The sequence below is a fragment of the Pteronotus mesoamericanus genome, unplaced genomic scaffold (genome assembly GCF_021234165.1).
Source record: "Pteronotus mesoamericanus isolate MK-2021 breed Mesoamerican mustached bat unplaced genomic scaffold, CSHL_Meso_final contig_173, whole genome shotgun sequence".
NCBI lineage: Eukaryota > Metazoa > Chordata > Mammalia > Chiroptera > Mormoopidae > Pteronotus > Pteronotus mesoamericanus.
The window spans coordinates 19478492-19502975 of NW_026555072.1; the positions used below are offsets into that span (position 1 = coordinate 19478492).

General features: G+C 39.3%; 1 protein-coding gene and 1 pseudogene across 1 annotated transcript in view; one reads left to right on the forward strand and one right to left on the reverse strand.

Moving 5' to 3' along the window:
* Positions 1–24484, reverse strand: part of IL1RAPL1 (interleukin 1 receptor accessory protein like 1) — a 1150627-nt gene that overhangs the window by 1107975 nt on the left and 18168 nt on the right. The window lies entirely within an intron of this gene.
* LOC129065285 (40S ribosomal protein S15-like) lies at positions 20301–20724 on the forward strand (annotated as a pseudogene).

Here is a 24484-nt window from a genome sequence, read left to right on the forward strand (position 1 = left end):
GGGTGGGGAGGGTAGATACGAGGTGCACAACTCAAATTCAGGAAACTGAAGTTAGATAGGGTGCCAGAGCCCCGTTCCATGATGAAACTGGACAGACGTTAAGGCAGGTAAAACTAGGGGTGAGCGTCACTGGTGGACTCAGCTGTGAACGGCATGAAAGGAAGAGAAAGAGGAACCAGGGTTCCCTACGCATCACTTCCCCTAGGAGGTGGTCATTAAATCATTGCTAGAGCAAAACATTTCATCAAGAGGAAGGTATCAGCCCCCTTCAGCTTTTATATTTTCATTCATTCATTCATTCATTCATTCATTCAGCAGCTTTTAATTGAATGATTAGTAAAGTCATGTCTCTCACGGTAACAAGATTCCCTTCATTTATCATGTTTAATCGTCATATAAAAACCAGCCTTTTTATTTTTAAGATTCTCTCCTTGCTTTACCAGATAAAAATATACGTGCCGGTGTCTGGTTTCCAAAGTTCAATTATCAGGTCTGAGGAATAAACTCAGTATCATGAACATTCAAAAGTGTAATTTGTCTTTGGAAATGCTCTTAATACCATCATATCCATATCACTCCAAATGTTGATATTTAAGTCTGTAAAGATGATCCTCTGTTCAGGGGGGAAAAAAGAGAAAAAAAAACACTACCGAATATAAATTGTTTTCAGTAAGCAAAAAAGGGCTATACTTTTAGTTATAACAGAACATGTCAGAAGATGAAAATAGAGAAAAACTAATCAAATTGCTTACAATTCTCATCCTGAGAAAGGTGAATCAATTTAACACTATGCTCTGAATACTATAAAACTCGTTTAGGAAAGCACTGGAAAATAAATACCAGTGCAGACCTACTGGTTTCAATAATATTTTGTATTAAATTGGCTAGACAGAAAAAAACACTTCAGCGGCTCCAATGCTCCTTCCACTGAAAAAAGCTCACCAGACCTGTAGGTTGGCCTCAGATGTGGGTCTAGTACATCTGGCAGAGTAAGTTTATTGGAAAAGAAGTTTTTAATTTCTTTAGTCAAAATAATTTTCTTTGCTGACCAGACGCATTAAGCTTCTATGGTTTGTTCAAGTCTATGCCCCTCCTGTTCAATAAATTTAGCCCAGACATTGCTTCTGAGTGATTCTTACTATCCTGCTGACCAGCTGGACAAGAAATCCACACTTCTTTGTAATCATAGTTTCTTGTTAGACATCACAAATATTTTGGAAAACCTAATAATTTTAAAGGAGCTGTTAAGTAACACATGAGCACTGGACTACCAAACTCAGCCTATGTTCACAATGGAAAGATTGCAAAGGACAAAATATATTATTGAATACAGTCAATAGTATTTTTAGAAGATTTTATTTATTTTATGTTTAGACAGAGGGGAAGGGAGGGAGAAAAATCAATGTGCGGTTGCCTCTTGCACACCCACTACTGGGGACCTGGACCGCAACCCAGCATGTGCCCAGACTGAGCATCGAACTGGTGACCCTTTAGTTCGCAGGCCAGTGCTCAATCCACTGAGCCACACGAGCCAAGGCCAATCAACATTGTTTTTATTATTAAATATGCTTATATCCTTTTGGCTAGAAAGTGTGTTGGAATGAAATTTACAATTTTTCTTAGGTTTAGAAACAAAAATATAACTACGATAATCCATTTAGCAGTTAGCAAATATGTGGGGCTCCTGAGAGTAAATTTGCATTAAAATTTCAAGGCATAAACTGGAAAAAGCATGTTCCTTTGTCCTTTTTATTTGCTAATATAAGTCCCAGTTTTTTAATTGAATTTATTAGGTTGACATTAGTTCCCAAAATCACACAGGTTTCAAGTGTATAACTCAAAACATCATCTATATGCTGCATCATGTGGCCATTGCTCCAAGCAAGGTTTCTTTCTGTCCCCATTCTCCCCCCTTTTCTAATCTCCATCTACCCCACCCTTTCTCTCTGTCTATGTCTGTATATTAAATATGGTTTTATTTTTTGCTTAATCCCTTTACCTTCTTTCATCCAGTCCCCCAAGCTCCCTTATACTGTCAGTCTGTTCCATGTATCCATGCCTCTGTTTCTATTTTGCTTATTTGATTCCACATACAAGGGAGAGCCTATGGTATTTGTCTTTCTCTGACTGGATTGTTTCACTTAGCATAATACTCTCCAGGTCCATCTATGGTATTTCAAAAGATTTCCCTCTGTTTTATGGCCACGTAGTCTTCCCTCGTGTAAAAGTACCACAGCTTTTTCATCCATTCATCTACTGATGGGAACTTGGGCTGTTTCCAGATCTTGACTACTATAAATAATGGTGCAATTAACAAAGGGGTGCACATATTCATTCAAATAAGTGTTTTCAGGATTCTTCAGATATATTCCCCAAAGTAGAATCTCTGGGTCAAAAGGCAGATCCATTTTTAATATCTTGAGGAATCTCCACACTGCTTTCCACAGTGACTGCACCCATATGCATTCCCACCAACAATGCACAGGGGTTCCCTTTGTGTCCTCGCCAGCACCTATTGTTTGCTGATGTATTGATAGTCATTCTGCCAGGTGTGAGGTGATATCTCACTGTGGTTTTAATTTGCATCTCTCTGATGATTAGTGATGTTGAGCATTTTTTCATTGGCCACCTGTATATCCTCTTTGCAGAAGTCTCTATTCAGGTCCTTTGCCCATTTTTTAATTGGATTGTCTGTGTATAAGCTCTTTATATATTTTGGAAAGTAACCCTTTGTTAAATGTATCATTGTCAAGTATGTTCTCCCATTCAGTGGGCTGCCTTTTCATTTTGTTGATGGTATTCTTTGCTGTGTAAAATCTTTTTAGTTTGACATAGTCCATTTATTTTTTCCCTTTGTCTTCCTTGCCAGAGGAGGTATATCAACAAAAATATTGCTACGAGAGATGTCTGAGATTTTAATGCCTATGTTTCCCTTTAGGATTTTTATTATTTAGGGACTTACATTGAAGTCTTTTATCCATTTCCAATTTATTCTTGTGTATGGTTAAGATGGCAGTCCAGCTCCTTGTTTTGTTTTGTGTTTTTGGTTTGTTTGTTTTTTTTGGCATGTACTTGTCCAACCTTCCCAGCACCATTTATTGAACAGACTGTCTTTACTCCATTGCATGCTCTTGCCTTCTTTATCAAATATTAATTGACCATAGATCCTTTTTAAGAGACATGAAGAATAAAACCTAATTGTTAAATCATGAGCAACTAAGCCAGATGGACATTTAGGAGGCTAAAGACATGAACTTCAGGGGAATTGAGTTATACTTAACTGGTGCTATTCACTGGGAATTGTACCCACAGAGGTGTGCTGCATGCATTTATAGATATTACCCTTTAAGTGCACACATGGAAAATTTTAACGTTTGTAGTTTAGTTCTTCTCAGTTCACACCTTGATATAAGGATCTGAATAATCTCAGTCAGAATATCACTACCATTATAGCATCACTGGTAATTAGAATTTAAGTTCTTCTAATGTTTTTGAATCAAAGTTATCATATGGAGCTGTTATTATTATACATATGCTTTTATTAGATGTTATTATACACGTTCGTTTGGCCAAGGGCAATTAAGCTTTAAGAGTTGAAGTGACTTACTCAAGGGGTGGTGGAGTGGGATTCACTTAATCTGATTCCAACCCATATTCTGATTTCATTACATTGAGTTGCTTCTCCTTAATTGATTACAAGGGACAATTGTGCCCTACATGAAAACTCCCAGGGTCCAAAATTATTTCCCCTCTCTTACAGACTCTTCAGTGAACCAGAAAGTGTACAAGACTTGGGGATTCACAAAGGTTAAGACATTCTTGCTTTTCTTGCTTTTAAGAGTAGGGCGATCAATTTGCCCTGATTTACCCAAGACATTCCCAATTTTAGCAATGAAAGTCCAGCTCCCTGGGAAACCCTCAACATTTGGGCAAATGGCATGGTTGGGCACCGTACTTTGTAGTTTTCGGCCTAGACTGCAGTTGCACATGTTTAAGTATGCCACTGGATAGTACAAAAGTGTTTAATGGTGACATATTACAAGTACAGTGGAAACAGAGGAGAGATCCTCTACATATGCCTGGCAGATCTGTACTATTTCTCTCTCAGGTCCATCTCTCAAAATTCTGACCTTTCTAGCCTCAACAATGTCTCCAAACTTACATTTTAATTTCCGGTTCTGAAATTAACATATTGTTATTGTTTCTCCATTCTCTTTCAATTTCTGGGCTACATTTGTAGTTACATTGCTTTACCTGCAACCATCCCCTTTCCTCTTCCAGCCATCCTTCACTCTAACATGGCATATTCCCCGGTGTTGTTTCTAATAAATTTCTGGGCCAGCTCACTTTAGCAGAGGCCTGTCATAAAGTAGCACTTAAGAGACAGTGTGTGTGTGTGGGGAGTGGGGGGGGGGGGGACAACCAGTTCTTCAGATGAATGACTCAGCATTTGAATATATCTGCTTCATCTACAACACAGATAGAGCCTATTGGGCAAAGTCCATCTTTGTTCAACATAATAGACTAGGGCAATTTTTGCGAGTGTTTCCTGATTGTCAAGCACTTAAGTTTCCTCACTTAATCCTCTTAACCACTGTGAGGGAGAATGAATATTATGATTATCCCCATTTTCTAAAAATGCAAAACAGGCCCAGAAGTTAAATAACCAGATCTCTGGTATGACAAAAAATTCAGCTCCAGGTCTCGTTTACAACTAATCTCATGGCTGCACCATGCCATCCCTGCCCTTCAGTATATTGAATGCTTTGGTAACTGGAAGATATCATTAACAGGCAATAAGTCATTTCCACAGCGAGCATTTGCCAACAGAGACCTTCAACTAGGAGAATTAGGGTACCCCAGGAGCTGGATGGACATGGCTATTTGTAATCTAAGACAGGAATTTCTCACAGTAAGTCCATCGTCCAAGACACACTTCTTGGCTGCAAGAGCTATTTCAATTCATATACAAAGCTGGGGGACACAAAACTGAGTAAGAAAACAGCTTTTTTTGATACTCGGCCTGGAATCCAGTAGCACTGCCAAAGAATGGCTAAAAAGAACCTGCTGAAAGAACGTCTATGACCGCCCTCAAGCCATCCCCAACAAATACGCAATTTGAGTAAAAACAGAGTGATTGCAATGCAAACGCAGCTTCCAGGGTTTGCCTTGCCCTCCAAATCCAAGCAGATCCCCAAGCACCACCTCCAAAGAAATGGTGAGGCTGCCACTGCTTAACACTGAGGTCAGAATATCAATCTCCCAGGAAGGGGGTGGGGGCGGTCAGCTCTGCAGTCACCAGAAAGATGTTCAGAACCAGATACCGGGGAGAACCAGGAAGGCAGGGAGTTACTAGCATGGAGGAAACAAACGCCTGTCCCCAGTAACAAGAGGCGAGTACAGTTACAAGGACTCGAGCGCAGGGTACAAAGTCAAGCAGCCAGCTGTGGAGCGGGACCTAGGCAAAAGACATGGTTGACACGATATAGAAGCCCTCCAAATTTGCCCATGCTGTATGGACTATTTTTCTTTGACAAGTTTTGTTTTAGTTTAGACTTCAGTACGAATGTGTGAAACATGAGATTTATATTTAAGATTCAGGCAGACCCAGTTTGTGACCTATTTTACAAAGATTATTTTACAGGGCAACAGTATTGTAAATCTAGGTAAGAAGCTAATTAATCACCCTAACTGTCTTGGGTAGTAGGTACTGTATATTTCCCAAATGTACTTTTTAAAAGGTAATTCAGTAAACATCACAGCCCAAGAATGATTCCATTCACTAGCTTCACTTGCTTGGAATTTTTTTTTAAAAAATGACCATCTTGAAAAAAAGGTACCTATTTTCTCAGTAGGCTTTTATAAGTGAATTTAAAATTATACCTACAAGAGCTCAGGTGGTTAGAGGGTCATCCTAATATACCCAGGTTGCAGGTTCGATCTCCAATGAGGGCACATAAAAAAATCAACCAATGACTGCATAAGTGGAACAACAAATCTTTCCCCCTCCCTGCCTTTCTTTCTCTCTCTCTCTCTCTCTTTCTCTCCCCCCCTCCCTCCTTCCCTCCCCACTGAAGGGAAAACACAGGTGAACATGAACCTGTGTGGGCAAGTGTGGGCCAGCACCAGAGAGCCCTTTTGGGGGACTGGGAATAATATTATCAGTCATTAACTTCAGAAAATGTACGTTTTCAAATAATCCTTGCTGCTTATAAAGTGTCACTACTGAGTAGGGTTGCCAGATTTAGCAAATACAGGACTTCCAGTGTAACTAGTTATTTCAGGTAAGAAAAGAGTAAGTTGTCTGGTATAAGCATATTCTGTGTAAAATTTGGGGCAACTTATACTAAAAAAAAAAATCCTGGTTTTTCATCTGAACAACTTGTATTTTATCTGGCAATGCAACTTATCAAGTAAAGGTCTTGTTCAAAGCAAAGCTATCATAACCAACAACTCTTGCTGGGGACAGTGCCTCGGGGTCTTGATTACTGCCTTGCCTTTCAATCCCAGTGGTCTGATTGTCACTCAGTGATGCCCGGCCACGAGCCTGCATTTGTAGTGAAGACTTGGGCAGCAAGGTAATGTACTAGTTTTTTAAATGTATTCTAATAAATGTTTAACCATGTCTGGTTCAGTGGACCAAACAGCTACTTTATCCACAAATGAAATGTCTGCCTAAAGAGCACATGGGAGTATGTATTTATGCCGTATAGCTTGATAGTGAATGAAACCATCCGAGGTCCTGAGGTGGAGTCTAACAAGTGGCCGGCAGCTCTGCTCTTCCTTCTCTTGTACGCAGGAAGCTCCTGGGAGTTGCCAGAAGCTACAGCCTTGTGTCATGGCAGCAAGCCTGAAAAGTGCAGTTCTCTGAAGTCTGAGCAAAAGGTCAGTTAATCTCCTGATTCAGTGCTGAATCAGAATGGGGCAGAGCTCACAGCGATGAGCATGTGGGGAGAAGAGGATTTCAAGGCAGGGACAAGACTGGGTCTTGGATGAACTCCACAGAAAGGGGTAGAAAAACCAAGGGAAGGCAAAGACAACGAGTACCATTGTTAACACTTAAAAGGTTAAGCTTTGAGAATGACTGGACAAAGTCAGCAAGATGGAATCACCTTGGGAGAGATCAAAAAGGAAATTCAGTGGAGCTAAAAGAGACATGTAACCACATGTCACCAATGCAAGCCAAGCATGGTTAGACAGAAATAGCCCCCTGTAGATATTTTTGACAGTCACTCCAAATAAAATCTTATTCTCTGAATCCACAATGCAGTCTTTACTCTCATCGTATTTTCCCAAATCGCAACACTCACATAGATATAAATATGGAAATTGAAAGTGTTTTCCTTCATGTTCAAAATTTTCAAAGATACATTTTTGGAAGGATGACAGGCCAGCCCAAATCACAATGGAATTTGGGGGGACAAATTGTACTGCAAAAATCAAGGTGCTCCCTATGGATTTACACTTTCGTTTAAAAAATTAGTTTCATTTGAATGCGTTTGATTTGTTGACTTTTTTTATTGGTATAGAAGAAACAGGAAAACGACTATAATTATGAATACTTTGCAACGATTATGCACTTAATATGCAATAAGATATTTGCAAGGGAAGTATGTCTATGGTTAGAACAGGCTCCAGGGTTATGTCAAGCCGCAAAGTGATATGTATGCGAATGAATTCTCAGGCTCATTAATCATTTTTATACTTGAAGTGCTAAACTGCTAATGTTACACTGAGAGTGAAAATGAAGTAATTAAGGAGTTTAATAGCTACAGTCTTTTGAGGAGAAAACAAGTTGATAATGCTTCTTTTAATATGTTACATAAATTGGATTTTTGTTAAATTACAAAACCCAGGTTCATCTATTGTGCAGCTTCGAATGACACAAATCCTTTGATCATTTTGTATATGGGGTCACTAGATGGCTATGTGAAGGCACTGTGCTACGCCATCACATTTGTAAGAGAAAGTCTGTGTTACCAAGAGCACAAAAACACCTATCAGGTTCTCCCCACTTTTCCTTTTGATGCTCTAAAGCAGTGCGTCTCAAATTATCTGTGGTGAAGGGCCAGTTTGTGTTCCTTTGTTCCCAATGCATCACAGATTAATTCTTTTCTAAAATACAATACCAATTACTTGAAAAATGCAAGGAAAATACGTACAAAATATTAGCCTGTGTTTAAATTACTGGATTCAACACACATGATGTGACTCAGTCTCATGTCTATAAAAGCTTCTAATGGCCTAACCTCGATTACCCCACAGAGCAGAGAGAGTAAGAGACCTCCCAGCAGCCCACACTGAGGCGCACTGCTCAGGAAGCAGAAGTCCGCCGAGCGGTGGTTTGGTCGTACACTGACACCAATTCGCAGAAGGTCCGCGTGCTCAGGTCTCCCGCAGGCTAGGGCTGCCAGTGAGGAGCTCACATCACAGCCTGTGTAAGCTTCCTGGTGCCTTTACAAAGGACTGTTAACTTGTCTAGGCAGGGGTAAGAACATCTCTCGGATAAGCCTCTCTGTTTGGTTCCTTTCATTTCTTTCTTCTTTAGTAACTCTGAGTACATATTTTCCCATTCTTCCCCTTTCCTTTTCTTCTATTCTTTTTTCTTTTTCCCATCTGGAGGCATTTGCATGAGATGAAAAAGCCAAGACCTTGGCCACGGATAGACTGTTTGAACTGTGAGAAGGCAGGCCAGGAAGGAACTCAATCCTGCTAAATCAGGATTTCTCATCTGTAACATGGCACCGGTATTATCCTTCATACACTATGAATGGGATTCTCAAATGGGCTAAAAGAGCGTAATAGGTGCTCATCAAACACTGCTCACCTCCTCAATTCCTTCCTTTTCCTCACGATTTTTGGGTGTCTAAGAGAGAAGACTACAACGTTATATGTTTAAGTTAATGTATGAGCGGTTATACTTGCTGCTTATAAACATGGCTCTTTTCAGAAAATTAATTGAATAAAGCCGATCAACCAACCAACAAACCAGTTAAACAACAGACACTATTCTGTCTTTCCTCTTCCCGCAGGTAATGGTCTCCTCCCCAGTGGGCCACGCCAGACTCCTGGGAGGCAAACTCACCCCTACCCCATTTCCAAATTTTACCGACTCTATAACTTTCCTCCCCCGCATGGATGCCACATCCATTTCTTTACTTTTGCCCCCTAGCCACTCCTTCAATTCTTTTCTGAACCTTTGAAACTAATTCCCCTGCGTCTTTTCCCAAACCCTTGTAATTGATCATCCTCAACTTTGCTGTCTGAAGTCTCTAAAATAAAAACCTCCTGAAGTTTGTCTCCTGCTTGAAACTTTCCGCAGAGGCTCCCTCCCTATGACCTGTGGGGAAAAGTTCAGCAGCCTAATAACATTTGGACGGATACACCTGTCACATTCTCAAATGGTTAAACTCTTTGAAAACTAGTTGGTGCATAACAGCTTCCCTAGACTCAGGACTTGCAGGCCACACCCAATACTGCCCTCATCCAGCACCTGAAGGGTTAGCACTTGGTCCAGCATAGGAAGGGGTCTCTCACCCTCAGCCTGAGCTGTCCTGAGAGGTGATATCCAGCCTTACCAGCTGGAAATTATTTTGAATATCTCTTCTGTTTGCAAGTTCTTCACTGTCTAGCCTTGGAGTACGTTTCCCTTTTCCAAGCTGGAAGAATAGTATGTGGTCTTTGCCCCTGTCCTTTGAGCATATGCTACACGGGACAAGCATGCAGCACCATTGGACTATACCATGAAGCAAATATTTGAAGATAAAGTCAGGCTTGTCATTTGCCAGACTCAAAAGTTCACAGGTGTAACAGATATATAGAATGTTCCTTGGTCATCAGAATGTTTGATTCTAATATGACTGATAAATATCACATATGAATTGGTTTTCCTCCCTTATTATAAACTCACATTCTATTTTGCCCATAAACACTCGTATTAATTATTATATTTTTATGGTAGCAATATTGCATCTTCTAGACTCAATACCACTTATAAAAGGAGCCGATGTTTTTTACATATACACACAGAATTATAAAAACCTTGTTGTAAACCTAGCCTGTTTAAATGATTTTTCACTGCAATTTGGTATAAAATGTATTACTAAGCCTTCTCAGTGATCCATTTAACTTCAAGATTACTTAATATAACAAATCCCCACTATGTAAAAATATTTGGAACCAAACTTGACCTCAATTAATAAATTCATCAGCATTCACTTGTCAATACACAAGTATGTGAACTTGCATGTGATTCGCTTAGGCTCTGTTACATAAATGCTAATTTTCTATTTTCTTCTGAATGACACAATACTTACCCTCAACTAAATTTTATTTTCATGCATCAATTGCATATTAATCTTGAACACGTGTTCAGCACTCTATGTAATTAGGTAGACTTTGTCAAAGAAATGCTCGTATTTTTAATTTTGTTTTAAAGAAAATTGCCTTCTGCAATTGAATTTTATTTTTATATATCATTTCCATATTTGACTTAAGGTCTACATGACTGGTTTTCCTGCAAAGAGAAAGCAGACTTAAACACAGGAAACTTAAACCAGTCTAGCCTTGGAGCTGAGTATAAATCATAGCACCTTTTTTGGTAATATAGAACATTTTAGGATGGAAAGAGGCCAAGCTGTACATTTAGGTCTGGCCCATCTTTGAGTTATAAATATTATTATAGCCTACTCTGCTTTCTCCCCAACCTCTACTTGCCAAAACTATTTTTAAATTATACTTGTAATACTTTCTTCTTTTGCTGGCCTTGCTGACTTATTCTCTATTATCCATTCCCAGTGTGATGAATCTCTTTATATTTCTTTGTGACTTTTTTTTTTTTATATAAGCTGGTGATGTCTGCTGGCAGTTGACATTTGCTCAAATAGGTGGGATCACATATCATATACAGTCCGTGAGAACTGTGCAGATATGAAATAATCCCTTCTTAATCTCTTCATTCTCAGAGTACATAGTTCTAAAATTTCCTGGTTTTTTCTACCTAACTATGTTCTTGAACATACTTTTAGTTACTCAATTTCTAAATTCACAATTCCTGTCAATTGTCAATTTCTAATTGACAATTCCTGTCAATTTCTAACATAACAAATTTATAATGTCAATTTGAATTTGAGTATTCCATATCCAATAGTTCATATCTTCCCCCTTTATTTCTTTAATCCATTTAATATAAAACTTGGCTTTGCTATTTTAGAGAAAAATCACAGGGTCTTTGGGAATAAATATTTATATTCCGAATTCTCATCTAAAATACTCATTATTTAATAATACTCATTGTTGTTGTTTTGAGAAGAGTAGGAAAGTAGCAAATAGTACTTATATCCATTATACAACCAAAACAATAATAGGTTTTTTTTTAAAGACATCAAAAGTTTATCAATGCACTAGAGATGTATTATTTGTCCTGGGCATAACATGAGAAAATAGGAAAAACTAGATCAATTAAATCTAGTTGCAAACCCATAATCCCCATTACGTGTGCACACAGACCCACACACAAACACACAAATGCACCATCCCCACCCTGCTTTGCAATAGGAGAGCATTCACAGCTGAAGCGCTACACAGTGGTTTCCCCTCATACAGATATGAATAAAAGCCAAGCTAAAACAATGCATGTAGGAATATTGTCCCTCCTCCCCATCTCTCCATCATCTAAAATGCAGAGCAATGGTCCTCAAAAATCAAGTGTTTCCTTTTTTTTTTTCTATGCAGATCCTTGAGCACCAGTCAATGAGGTCGTGGAATCTGTGCTTTTAAGGAAGCATTCCCAGTGAGTCTGACCTGGTATAGAATGAATACACTCTTTATCTTTTCTATCACATTTTTCCTTGTCTGATTACTAAATGGTTAAATCCTTCATCAATGCCTTAAATGTCTATACCAGACCATAATATAAGAGTTTAAGAAAATATGCTTAAAACTAATTGAGGAAGATAAGACAAATTTGGGAGGTGTAGGAATTCATTCAGCAAATGTTCCTGGAGCCTCTGTTGTAAGTTAGATACTTCTTTCAGTGCTGGGCATACAAAAATACAAAACAATATTGTTATCATCCAAGGAACTTAGAGTCTGGCAAAAGACAGAACTACAGAGGATAAATTAAAATACAACGTTGTTGATTATTAAGAAAAAATTGCACAAAAATGTATTGGCCTTGTATAAAGGAAGCAGGTATGGTTTACTTCCCAAAAATCAATTCCTATGGGTTCTCTTCCCCCAGAGAACCAGAAATTCTAAAATCTCCAGTCAGCCTCTCACCCACATGAAAACATTTATAAACACCAACCATCATCTTCCAGTTCAAGGTGACTCATGACCTTGAACTCCAATCTCTTAGCTCTCTTAGATGTGTTTCTTCTACTCTTTCTTGGGTGCACAAAGTTCTGTCACGAGCAAGAACAAGGTTAGAGGAGTGGCATTTAGATGCACATCAAAGTTATAGGTTCCAAATTTCCAGCTGCCCTAATCCACCAAGCCAGAATTCTCAGCCTTATTATAACCCTATGATGGTCAGACAGCCAGTATTTTCTAGCACTTGCCTACTTTATTAAAGAAAAAGTTCTTGAAATTTGAATATCAAATATAGACATGTCCATCTACTTAATACTTCTTTAATCAAGTTTCCTTTGAACTTTATTATGACAAGAGAGTTAAGCCCTTTATATTGGGAATCTCTATCCCTTCCCCTCAGTTTTATTTATTCTCCCCTGTTAGCAGACTAGCTGCTGAAATATTTCTAGAATAATTTAAGGAAGAAATAAGGCCAAAGTCACTAAATCTGAATTTCACTAGTCAGAGAAAATGGAGAAAATAGTCAAAGTGAAATTTTAACATATATTTTTGTTACAGTGAAGAAAAATTAAGTGCAAGCATCCTGAAGTATGAATCACTAATTATCTTCCAGATGAAGTACTAATAATTATCTTTGTAATTACATAGATTCAAATGTACTGCCCTGGCTGGTGTGGCTCAGTGGGGTGAGTGCCGGCCTGCAAACCAAAGGGTCGCTGGTTTGACTCCCAGTCAGGGCACATGCCTGGGTTTTGGGCCAGGTCCCCAGTAGGGGGCATGCGAGAGGCAACCACACACTGATATTTCTCTCCCTCTCTCTCTCTCCCTTCCTTCCCCTCTCTCTAAAAATAAATAAAATCTTTAAAATATATATATATACACACTAATGTTACACAATCTATTTATTTATTTATTTAACAAGTATTTATTGAACATCTACTATATGCAAAGCCCTATGCAATAGACTAAAAATGGAATGATAAGCAAATATATTTAAACACAGTATCTGCCTTCATGGAATGCAGAGTATGGTAGGGATGGCAGACTTTGATAAACAATTTTAAAACTGCAATTGTGCCAAATGCTAGGTACACAACATAATGAATGTTAAGAATATCTGACCTATTTGGGGAGGTCATCCAAGGCCTTTCTGAGATGGAACAAGTAGGACAAGTAGAACAGAATTAGGCAAAATGGTGAGGTCAAAGCAGCCCAGACAGAGAACCGTGGCTGTGTGATGGGGCTGGATGTGACAAAGCTGGGGACAGAAAGAAAGCTGATGGGTCTGGAATTCAGAAAGTGGCATCCACACAGTGTAAAGGTGGAGGGTGAGTGAGGGCTGGACCTCTGGGGTAGGCAGTGAGAATATAAAAATGAAAAAGGTGCATAGTGCCTGGTTCCTATTCTTTAGAAGTCAGGAGATACGCAACCTGCAGCTGAAATGCAAATGCATTAGGTGCCATGTTGGGGCTACAGGTAGCAAAGTGGGGCACTGCGGTCAGAAGAGCTGGGCTGGACAAGACTTGACCTGGATGGACCATGTCTTGGATGGGCGCCGGAGGATGAGAATGATAAAGGAGGAAAGGAAAAGCAAGAGCAGGTATCTGAGCCAGAAGGCAGAAAAAAATACTTGACATTGAAAGCAACTGGATTACTAACTAGCTTGACAATTTGCTTTCCTGGATTTCTAATATTTTTTTTTCCTGCAGACTTTTAACAAAGCCCTCATTGTACACCATGGCTCTGTGTTCGTTTCAAAGAGACAAGGAACTTTTTACATGACCCAATATTAATAAATCCTAGGCTTACATTTGGCCTTCATCTTTAAACGTTCTTGGTTTGCAATTTGCTTTTCAGTTATCTTTCTTTTTTCCTAGAAGTGTTCAGCTCCAGAACATTCATCCCAGTGAAAGTCACTGAAATGTAAAGGCCCTGTTGTTTCTTTCATTTCCTTTCAAATACAAAACATGAATGTGATTTTGCTGCTCACAATGATTAAGATCTTCTCTTTAGGTGTCTCCTTCACTCAAGGGGGCTAACTTGCACCCTTCAACCAACGCGTGTTACAAATGAAGCAAATACAGTGTCAGTTTTTGGATGATTTGATATTTTCATCAGAGATTTTATTTTCAAACTTCTGCTTAGAATATATGCTGTAATTAAGAGAAATATATATTTTAATGACCTACTACATTAAAGTGATTAGGAAGTCTTTGGTGTTCTTTTTTTATTGGTGGGAGCGTCAAAAGGCATTACCTTGGGGTTGGAATACAAGATATAATATCAAGAAATATTAGCATGCTTTGTCCACATCATTCTTTGAGGATCAATTTTTAGCCCTTTTTGTTCTTTTTCTTTATAATGTTGATGGTCCTCTAATATGGTACACCACGTACCTTGTTAGTATTTTTACCACCTGAACTTTCCTTATAGGAAATATGATTCCCTAGTTTCATCTGCTTTTCCTTCTCAAGGATTCGTTACATAAGAGTGTATGTCAGGTTAATTTATCTGGCTTCATTTCATGTAGACCAAGGTCATGAGTTTAATTTCTTTGGAGGCAGCTGAGTGTTTTAAAAGGGAACTAAATTTGGTCCCAAACAGACCTGATTTTCCACCTCAACTCATCCACCCCCATCCGTGCCCCACTCCACCCCTTTCCGAGGTCCAGGAGAAAGAGTGCCCTAGTCTCCATCTGGACCCAAGACCTATCCAACTCAGCTCTGCTCTAAAACGTCATTTGTCCCTATAAACCCCTAAAAACTAAGATTTGGCCAGTTTGCTTGTACATTCCTCTGGGTCAAGTTAAGGTATTTAGACAGTTTACTTAATTTTTATGAGCCTCGGTTGCCTCATCTTTAAAGATTTAAAAGAGAAAAAATGGTTCTCACAAGGTGACCCCTTAATTATGTCAAGCACCAAGGGCAGTATCTGCCACTAGGTAAATGGTGAACAAATATTAACACTTTCCTTCCCTGTGATTGATTTTTTTGCCATCTATGCAACAAATAGATTACTAAAGCATACATTGCTGGCATAATCTTGGCAAGAATCAATCAAGTTCCCTTCAGAATTGTCCTCCTCCCCCAAAACATCCCAAATAGCTTTTGTATCTCAAGTGCATTATTACCGAAGAGTCAAAAATTTTATAATATGTATCTACTTGAAATGATTTGTGTGTATTTAAGGCTAAATATTTAATCTACCCCATAAACTTTATATAACTACAATAAAAGACATTGGCATGTTTTACTTCAAGTATTTTATAAATGAGGATAATAACACGTACCTTGTAGATTTATTGCTAAAAATAAGTAGGTTAATACATGTAAAGCAGTTAGTCCAGTGTAATACACAAAATTAAGTCCTCAATAGCAGGCAATTATTATTTTTAAGCAGGCTTTGAGTTCATTTATTTAGGAAGTACACCAAATTATAGAGTGCTGATACAGTTTTTTTAAAAAGAGAGAGAAAGGGATCGCAAGCTCAAGAGAGAGACGGAGCATGATGGAGAGTGAGGGAGAGGAAAGTTACCGGTTTAAGTATCTGGAACCGGAAGTGTTCACCCCTGCCTTTGCCCCAGGCTAGCCAGGTGACCTCGGGCAAGCCCACCTCCGAGCCTCAGTTCTTCCCCTAAACCCCTAGCATGATGCTTACTGAGCATATACCACAGGCCAGACCTAGTGAACTTAAATATGATGACAGATACAAAAGTAATCTTCACCTTGTAAAACACCATCCAAACAAATGAAGGTTCCTGTGTTTCGGCGAGAAACCCGGTTATGAAAGTGGTTAATACTTTAGCTGCCAGACAAAGGAGTTTAGATTTCATGCTCTGATTATCCACATGCCATTCCTGAGAAGCCTCGTGAACTAAAAAGCAGGTCTTCCCTTAGTGCCCAGCCCCGGACCTGGAATAGAGGTGCCCTCGGGTAGATGTGAGGTAATTGAAGGGTCGCTATTGTCAGCTACCTTCACTTTTATACACTCACTAAATCCCAAGTTATACAGAGAGCCCCATGCTTCTCTAGCAATGCCAGAGCACAGCCATTTATATACATATTAAATCCTGGCACATAAGCTGCAAGGACTTTTGTGGTAAAAATTGAGTGGCTGAAGGCTGCCCATATGTCTTTACAGAAAAAAAAATGTGGAATTAAAGTATGTTCTAATTTTATTATGCTATACTGAACAAATATATTATGATATATTTAAAAAAATATCTGGACCAAGCTTCCTCAATCTGAGCTAAAATACAAGTACAAAAGCTCATGTTACACAATTAGGCTGGCAGAAGTGAAAAGATTGGTTCTCCTTGCATTTATTGTCCTCTTTTACAAAATGTGATGTACTTCTTTACTCAGGACTAATATATTAAGCTGGTTTCCTACCTGGAACAAAAATCCATTCAGGTTTGTTATACTTTAAAATACACCTCCCCCCATTAACCACTAAACTTCAGGTTCAGCGAGTTTTTCTTCTGTTTTTTTCCACTACTGAAACAAATTCAAGTCACAGTTATGCAGCTGTTTCACAAAGGCTTAACCTTGTCACCAATGAACAAATGGTATCATTTCCTTGGTCAAAAATGTATTTTCCCATTTACTCACCCCCTAGAATGCAGCATAAGACTCTCCTTAGAGATTCATTAGCTGGACCTTCCTTCTGCAATAAGAGGATTGTAGTCCTCCCTCAGCACTGCGCTGGGGGATGGAACATAATTAGCACTCCATCAAAAACCACTTTGGAGAAAACAAACACTACTTGGCTTCCAGATCGGACTTCTGAAAAGAACTGAATTATACAGTATAAACAAAATGCTAATTTATTATTGATTGTATGCAGAAGTGCAGGCACAGAAAGGCTTGGTTGCTTTCCAGTAAGAAGTATTAGATCAGATCCACCATCTCTTCATCTTTTGAAATAAAGATGCTTGCTAAGAGGTTGGGCAAACATCCTTCAGAAAACTGTGTGTGCTATAAGAGTTGGGGAAAAAAGGAATCCACTTCTATCCCTCAGGATTTCACAGCATGGAGGGCAGAGCAGAGCATGTGACAAGAATAATCTCCCAAGTCCCACCCCTTAATCACAACCCTTAGCAGGTACCACATCAGAGGCTGTGGTTTGCCCTGACTGATGTGGCTCAGTTGGTTGGATGTTGTCCTGCAAAGTGAAGGGCCACTGGTTGGATTCCCTGTCAAGACATATACCTGAGCTGCAGCCGGGTCCCCAGGAGGGGCGTGTGCAAGAGGCAACTGACAAATGTTTCTTTTCCTCTCTTTCTTGCTCCCTTCCCCTCTCTCTAAAAATAAATTAAAAAAAAATAAGGTGTAATTTCAGGATTTTAAGAAATAAAATTAAGATTTTGGTAGCTGGAAGCACTGCCTCATTAATAAGCTATTTTAACGCCTTAAAATGGAACAACTCTAAATATCCTTTGGGTCAGACAAAGGAACCCAAGGTACAAATCATTTGAGAGTTGATTCACTTCAAAGTGGAAATGGCTGGAATGCTCTTCTCTGGGGATTTTAAAGGCTATGGTAAACCAAAAACCTTCCAGGATGCATTAAGTGCAATTCTGTCCAGAAGGAGACATTAGATAGCATCAACCTTCCTTCTAACCCTATAACTGTTACGTTAAAATACTTACAGCGCAGGGGACTCATGCTATTTTACTGCTACTCTGTTTAAAAATCACTGAGAAAAGAAATGTTCAGTGCAACAGAAAATACCAAACACCATTTGGAATGAAGGTGAGGGCAGATAAGACACGGAATCGTTAGGTAGAATAAGTCCTCAAAAGAGAAACAACTTTGTAACCAAAAATAAATGGATTTGATAGCACAGTGAAAGAGTCCTGGCTCTGTTCCATTTGTTCTGAGTGGACTCTTATACAGCTGGCCAATTTGGTCCCACAAAGCTGAACAAAAGTCACATGAAAGGGATCTTAGTGATCAACTAAGTGACAGGTGAGCACACTTTTCCTATAAAGGACCAGAGAGTAAATATTTTAGGCTTTGTGGCTCATACAGTCACTGAGGCAAATACTCAGCTGCTGCTGACTTGAGAAAGCGACCATAGGCAACTACACAAGGAAATGGGGGTGGCTATGTGCCACTAACACTATACTTACAGACCCTGAAATTGAACTTTCATATAATTTTATGCAAAATAATAATACAAAATATTGTTTTTCAATTTTTTTAACCTTGAAAAATGTCAAAACCATTGTTAGCGTGTAGGCCATACAAAAACAGTGGACTTATTTTTTCTTTTTGTCCACTGGTTTTCAAACTATCTTTTTAGTAGGAGATTCCTTTCCTCAAAAAGAAATATGCCTTTTGGGATATTGATTTTTAAGCAGGTTATTAAGAAACAAGACTCAGGCCCTGGCTGGTATGGCTCAGTTGGTTGGAGCATCGTCCCATACACCAAAAAATTGGGGGTTCAATCCCCAGCTGGGGCGTGTATGGGAAGCAACCGATTGATGTTTCTCCCATTGATGTTTCTCTCTCCCTCTCTTTCTCTTATTCTCCCTCTCTCTCCCCCTCCCCTCTTTCCTCTCTCTCTAAAAATCAATAAACATATTTTTTTTTAATTTTAAGAAACAAAAGACTCAGAAAAAACCTTTGACCTCCCCGCTAACTGCCCAGAAGGAGCTTCCAGAGAGGACCTCTTGCAGGAAGGGAGATATGATCATAGATCACTATAGTTCAATGTAAATTAGTGTGACAGAGAGAGGAAACCAGCAAGGCCCCATTTATTCAAAATTCTCCTTGTATCACATTGTTAAAAGATGGCCCAGGAAATGTTTATTTACCAAACATTTGCCTTCCACCTCTATGTGAACTGTCTTCCTGTCCTTTGAAGTCCTGAGCTGCCCAATCTGTCTAGGGGGTCACATTATGGCCTCCCTGAATATGTATTTGCATAATAAACTTTGGGCACTTTCTCCTAGCAATTTTTCCCTATTAATTTGATTAGCAGTCCAACCAGAAGAACTTAAAAGGTAGGAGAAAAATTCTTTTTTTAGTCCCCAGTTTCATCAGCTTCCTTTCTTTATGGATGAGAAATTAAGGCAGAGATCGTCAAAGCAGCATGCCCAAGGTTCTACAGCTAATAAGTAAAAGAGCAAGGATTTTTTTAAAGGAAATTTCTTTTCTTTTAAAGATTTTATTTATTTACTTTTAGAGAGAAGGGAAGCGGGGAGAGAAGAGATGGAGAGAAACAGCAATGTGTGAGAAATACATCCATGGGCTGCCTCTCACACTCCCCCAACTGGGGACCTGGCCCGCAACTCAGCCTTGTGCCCTGATCGGGAATCCATCTGGTAACCTTTAGGTTTGCAGGCAGGAGCTCAATCCACTGAGCCACACGAGACAGGACTAGGGCAAAGATTTGACCCAGGCTGTCTAACTGCAGAGGCCATAATTTTGTATAGGGATGAGCGCCATGAATTCTGAAATGAAGTGAGGTATAAATTGGCAGTCTAGGAAGTGTCTGAGAAGATGATATTTGAGGGAGACATGAATGCTGAGAGAAACAAACTCGCTCCAGGTACCACCAAGTGCAGGAATGAGCTCAGCTTACTCAAGGAGGAAAAAGGCCAGTGTATCTGGAACATAAAATAAGGAGGAAAGCGGTATCAATCAAATTCGGCAAGGAGGCAAGGGGGACCTTAGGCTCTTCCAATCAGATTTTGGATTTTACTCTAATTTAAACAGCATTAGGCTTTCCAAATACCATAAACATAGACATGAAAAGTTGTTTTAAGTTAAACACTTAGGGAACACAATTCTTCCTCCCTATGAAATGAGAACCAGGCATACTTCTCTGCCTCGATATTAAACACAACTTATTCCAAGCTAAAATCACCTAGATGCCTGATCTAAAAAACACCTGTTCTTAAAAGATGAGTGTGATCTAACTTAACAACATGCTTATCAAGACTCACTTCAAGACCCTTTTCTCACCGAAGAACAGACAAGATGGAGGAAGCGGAGAGGAAGAAGCAACAGACCTTCTGCATGTTCACCTGCTGTGGCGTGGATCTCCGCCAGGTGCTTTGACGCGAGCCCTGAGCAGCAGACGCAGCTGTGCAGCTCTGCAGCGCCCAGCAACAGCGGAACCTGAGCGCTGGAGGAAGCAGCACTCGCTGCTCAAGTGCTTGTGCAAGCCAGGAAGGTGGCACCACCCACAGAGAAGCCTCAAGTGATGAAGACGCCCCTGCGGGACATGATCATCTTGCAGGAGATGGTTGGCAGCATCATGCGTGTGTCCAAAGGCAAGACCTTCCACCAGGTGGAAATCAAGCCCAAGATGGTTGGCCACTACTTGGGCAACAAGCCCATGAAGCACTGCTGGTCCCGCATCAGGGTCACCCACTCCTCCCGCTTCATCCCTCTTGAGTAGACAATAAAATCAGACTTATTTAAAAACAACAGGCCCTTTTCACATGGTTACCACCAATCCAAGCTACTATGTAATAAACTCTGTCCAACCTCAACCATGCTGAGCATAGGAAGGCCCACCTTAAAATCACCTAGCCCACGCCACAAAACACAGTAATTACCCTACCGTAGGTTTCCGATTTTGAGCTCCTACTAAGACTCTATCAAGCTGTGTTCTCTCTTACTGTGTTAAGTCCAAAAATTTTAATTTGCATGATTGACAGATTTTTCGGGTGTTCTTTTGGGGAACTGACAAACAGCAGATGAGAACAGAGATCCGTGAACAGTCATGAAGGAGCCCTGGGGAGAAACTGGCATAAACTAAGGTGGGGACAGCAGAGGAGAGAAGCAATTAGACTTGGACTTATTTTGCAGTTAGAACTGTCCAAACAACGATAAAATAATTTTTTAAATTTAAAGAAAACTGTCCAGAGACTTATACACACATAGGATGTAGCAATTTAGAGAATGTGAAGGCTACAAAATGTTTTCCACATTTTTACTTCCTGTTATTTTTAAATTTGTCATCATTTTTAACCTGGGTACCCACGTAATGGTAGGGCCATGTACTAAGTGGAGAAGCCAGAAGATCATGTCGGAGAGTGGAGGGATAAACAAGAATTCCTTTTTAGGTATGTTAAATTTGAAGAGCTTAGTTGCCATCCATTGAAGGTATCAAATAGGCATTTGAAATGATGCTACGGTGGGGATGTCACAGTCATTCAGTTTAGAATTCAACTAACTTGGGTGTTTTTCAAGGCTACTGGGGAACGAAGGGAAACAAGAAGTGAGAGAGAAATCCACAAGGGCCATGCAAAGGCAGCTAAATGTTAGTTTTATGTTTGAGCAAATGTTATCTTTGGGATATGAAATGGAAAGATCTGAGAATAAAAATTATGGAGTAAAAGGAGTAACAACTGGGAATACATATAGTGCTAGAGACAAATTGAAATTGCTACTAAGAAGTGCTCTAAAAGTATTACTTATAGGAATTTCTCTTCTATCCATCTGACTTATTTCTGTCCCACAGAGAAGAAAATCACCAATTTATCGCTTTCGGCGAGCGCATGTATATTTAGAATTGCCACATTGCTCTGCTCTTTAGAAAGGTAAAAGACACAACATCGTATTGAACAAATCTACAACTGGAATTATTTGAGAAAGGATAAGTAGTATGATTGTGCCATCATTTGAAATTAATTAAACCATAACATCATATTAGGATTCTTACTCATATTAGCTTGTCTAATTAGGTTGTCTAAGTGAATTTTTAAAAAATAATTTTTATAATAATTTCAAGCACAATACACTCAAGGGTAATACGCATTTAAAGCCTTACAAAACCATATTCTTAGTGAAATTATAAGAACGTGTCTTAAAAACACTAGTGAGGTAGAGAAGGAATCGGTGATTCTAGTAATCAATATCATTATTATATTTTCAAAGCACATTGCACAAACCCTAGATTTAAGAACTGCAAAGACAAAATAGAACATTAATTTGCATTGGAATATTCATGGGCTCAACTCTCTCATTTCCAAATTTCTGAGGTTTTTCTAAACCACTCTTTCTGCTTCCAGTTTCTCCTTGCCGTAATCCATCATTCGCATGGTACCAGGGGTAAACTTCCCAAAAGCAGTATTTTCATTATGTCTAAGTCATCAATGGCTCCTAACGGACTACAGCATCAAATCCAAAGTTTGACCTGCAACTCAAGCCCCTCTACAATCCGGAGGAATCCCCTTTTCCAGCCTTCCCCGTCACTACTTTTCCATCTATTACATTAAGCTTCATCTCTGCAAAAACCTCTAAATAGATCCTCCCATATCTACCTCCCCATTACGCAAAATTTTTCCCCAAGAGATTACATTACCCTCCAAACCACATTCCTTGCCATTCTTTTTAGCTCATAATAGCCCCTTTGTTTTCAGCCTTTAATTACTACATGACCGATCTCTCTCATACTTTATGGATTTGTATGAAAATGAAGCATAAAAGATGCTTAATTAATCCTATCTCTTTACAACCAGTATCAACATACTGTAGTCAGAACTCGTTAGTCTCCTCTAAAAGAGAAGCACAAGCAGTTTGAGGAAAAATATATCACTGATTTATATTTTTAATGCCCACAAACATATTATAGGTTGAACTTAGCAAGATTTCAGTGATGGTCTCCCTTGGAATTTGCCAAAAGTTTTCTTAATCAGCTTTTTAAAAATTGAGAAAAGCATCAAAGTCAAGTCGAGCTCATTAGTAGAGAAAATGCAGACAGACAAGCCTCTGCTCTCATTGCTCCCCTCATTCAGGGAACCCCAATTAGAGTCAATTAACAGAGATGGGAACCGTCTCCACTGAGCACAGGGCCCTGGATGGGATGGGCATCAATGAGCACAACAAGGCTACAGGCCTTAAGTAGCATCCACTTATAAGTGCTTGTGCCCTTCAGGGGCAAAGATTTCATCTCCTTCCCTGAAGCAGTTGAACTGAATACAGAGTTCAGGAGAATATTTCTAAATAAGATAGGATGTTAAGATATTAAGAACTCAGTTACAAGATAAGAGAAGATGCAAGAGACTCAATGGCAACTTCAAACAGATAGAGCTACTACTCAGCAAAAGACTCAAAGATCACTGTCCTCCCTGAATCTGGAAACAACAAAAGCAATAAATATGTAAATATAAATATAAATATTTATACTTATAAAAATGTTTATATGTATATATTGTCAATGATATATATCAATGACATATATATAATTTAAGGAGAAAAAAACCCTTATTTTCTGGACAAGAGAACATATTTGTCTCTTTCCAACCCAGGAAACAGACCTCTTTTGTTGAGTAAATAGCAATAAGCCACTTTGACCTCCATTTTCCATGATGTGACAGAGATCCCTACATTCTAAGGAAAGTGAGAGTGCGTGTCAGGGTTTTGTTGTTGCTGGAAATGTGTTTGTAAGCTCAGGACCAGAGCTGAATTACCTAGCACAACAGAGGAGATTTTGGAGGCTATGTGGGAAAAATAAAGAGAAATGAAATAGCTGGCAGCTGAAGAGAGGGACCTTGGGAAAGGAAAACAGGCAAATGTAAAGGAAACTTAATTTTGTTTCCGTTGACTGGCATGTGATATAAATCCTCATGATCTCCTCTCTAAATACCCAGTAATATCTACATTTCTTACTCATGTGTTGAAGGGTCTTTATTTTTTCACTTAGCTATTTTTAATTAACGTTTTCTTGGGTGGGTGCAACAAAGTCCTTGGCAGATGCTCAAGGGAAACAGCAGCTCTTAGGTTAAAGAAGGAAGGAATGGTAGTGTGAGAAACAGCCTCCAAAGTGGCCCCCAGGGGTCCTCACCTGTTATTCATGACGTAGTGTAGTATCTTTTGACACGTTGAATAAGACTGATCTTGTAACCAACAGCATATGGTGAACATGATGGTATGTGACTTCCAAGGCTAAGTCACAAAAGATAGTGTAGCTTCCAACTTCCCCGTCTTGAACCACTCGCTCTGGGAGAAACCGACTGCCATTTTGTGAGGACACACAAGCAGTGCCTTGAGGTCCAAGTGGCAAGAAATTCAGGCTTTCCGCAATGGCCAGCACTGATTTGCCTATGATGTGAGTGAGCCACCTGGGTACCAGCTCCAGTCAAGCCTACATAGGACTGCAGCCCTAGCCAACATCTTGATGGCAACCTCAGGAGACACAGCAAACCAGAATG